Here is a 2,692-nt window from a genome sequence, read left to right as displayed (position 1 = left end):
CCATTTACACCCCCGTATATCATAAACCAGGAGAGTTAGAAGAAGTCTTAGTATGCTATTTTGTAAGTTAGAGCGTGTCCGAATTCTGAAACGTACTTGGTCTGCTTGCAATGTAGAGCAACCTACATACCAAGTTTGGTGTCTCTAGCTTTTACAGTCTCTGAGATCTAGGTGTTCATACAGACAGACAGACGAACATTGCTATATCGAATTGGCTATTGGTGCTGATCAAGAATATATATTCTTTATAGGATCTGCCACGACTCCTTCTCCCTGTTACGCACATATTTGTTAAAACAAACCCAATAGACCCCTGTATAATTTGCTTAGTATTAAAAACTTAATTATTATAGTCTTATAGCTAACTCAACCAAACTCACAGTTGTTCATACTCAAACTTCAATTTGGCCAGGTCGGTCTTATGGCAGCTGTATGATATAGTCGACCGATTGGTACCAACTTTGGTCAGGATGTATAAAATCAAGTTAAATGCATATCTCATAAATCAAAAAAATTTTTTATTCTTAAACTTGATTTTTTACCGATCGGTCCTATGACAGTTATATGATGTAATGGTTTAATCAAAAAACGAAATTAACTTGAACTGCCTGCAATATAGCTTGCTTTTATACTCTCTGAAATAATGTGAACATGAAATTTTCCATTCCGAGTTTTATGCGTTAAAGCGGGCGTGGCCGAATTCTGAAACAAACTTGATCTGCTTGCAATATCGAGGAAAACACATGCAGATCAACAAAAAATATACTTTATATGGTTTGCCTCCTTCTGTTTGTTACGCGCAATTTCTTTTAAAACAAACTTAATAGTCTCCTCTTTATCTCTTTAAGTGAAAACAAATCGGCAATATCTAAAAAATCAACAACTATAATTATTGTTATAATAAATAAGTAAATGGGTATATTGTGTTCGTTGGAATGTATGTAACAGAAAGAAGGAGGCATCTCCGACCATACAAAGTATATATATTCTTGATCAGCATCAACAGCCAAGTCGATATAGCCATGTGTGTCTGTCCGTCTGTGTGAGCGCCTAGATTTCAGAGACTATAAGAGATAGAGATACCAAACTTTCACCTACAGTCTCCAAGTGCGTTGAAGCAGATAAAGTTTGTTTCAAATTTACGCAAATCGCGAAAAACTACCACACCCACTGTTTTTATGGTAATTAACGTTATCTAGTGATACTATCTATTATCTCACTAAATCATATCAAGATCGGACAAGTAGAACGGCAGCTATGGCAATTCAATGCTCTTCAAGTAATACAAGTAATTTCTTTAAAGTACTTTTATATACATTCTCACTTTCTTACACAAGCATAGAAGCTACAGATATGTCCCTGATATCGTTTGAAAAGTATTTTTGAGGGGCTCTGTGCAGTTATCGATTTTTTTTTTCATTTTCCATATTTTTATATATATCTTAATTTCGTTTGTCACAAAATTGGATATCACAAATTTTGAGCCTAGAAAAATAACAGAAAAATTTTCAACAAAATATATAAATTTATAAAAAAAATTACATTTGGCACTCCGTAAGAGAAGCTCAAACTATTTGCACATGAAACAGAATTTAATTTTTTTTTGATTTATATATTTTGTTGCAAATTTGTATGTTAAATTGAATATTGTTTGTCACAAAATTTGATATCAGAAATTTTGGGACATGGAAAGACTTTCGTCACTGGACTTTAACTTCGTAAAGATGTTTTCTTTTTGAAAGATCTAAATGTCTTGGCGCAAGGTATATACTAGTCGTGATTTTTCGAATGTAGCGTTATTATCTGTTTTTGTTTTAAATTCTGATTGTTGCTCTTTGCTTTTGTTGTGCGTTCTTATTGTTAGCAATTTGTGGGTGTAATAAACGTTAATGGCGGTTGACCACAAAGAGAAATTGAGGTACTTCGTTTTTCGGCCACTTCCTTTGTCGTATTTTCGTTTTGTGCATTTTCCTGATTAGCACAATTCTTTTTTATATGTTTTCAGCTTTAATTGGTTCTATTTAATTGATGATTTGTTATCTCAGCTGTTTAGTGCTTTATTATTTGCATTACTTATGCCATTATCTGTGAGAAAATAAAGAAAAGGAAGAAAATAATATAAGTAGCTCAAAGCGCTTCAAGCGTATCAGCCGAGTTTTTGACAAAGCCGCTTCAAGCATTTAAAAAAAAAGAAAGCTGAATGCGAGCTTTCGTCTTTTATTGCGACTTTTCGCTTTTTTTTTTGTCTGTGCTACTTATTAAACCAACTGTTAAGGAAAGTTTTCACCAAAACAAAAGTAAAGCGGCTTTTTAAAAAATTCAACAACTTGGCTTGGATTCTCACTTAGCGCAAAACAGACACCCTGCAGCAACAACAACGCATAGTAACTACAATAATAATACCCGCAAGACACATATAAACTGAAACTTAAGTTGATGTAGCTAAGTATTCATAATGATTGATTGTCGCTTCTTTCGTCTCTGTTATCCTACAGATTGAAAATTTATTCAGCAGTCTGTCCATCACCGTGTTCTCCAGTACACCAACTCTCTACACAGCCTCACATAGCATATCAATTATTAAAAGCTATAGACGAGCAAGCTTGACTGTGTTGACCCTGAACACATTGAGCAAAAAACGAAATTTTGGCAGTGATTAAAAATTTCTAATAGCACACTGCATCACGTCACA

The sequence above is a fragment of the Drosophila innubila genome, assembly GCF_004354385.1.
Source record: "Drosophila innubila isolate TH190305 chromosome 2L unlocalized genomic scaffold, UK_Dinn_1.0 5_B_2L, whole genome shotgun sequence".
NCBI classification, from domain to species: Eukaryota; Metazoa; Arthropoda; class Insecta; order Diptera; family Drosophilidae; genus Drosophila; species Drosophila innubila.
The sequence above is the reverse complement of the archived record's forward strand: the minus strand, read 5'-3'. Positions refer to the sequence as shown.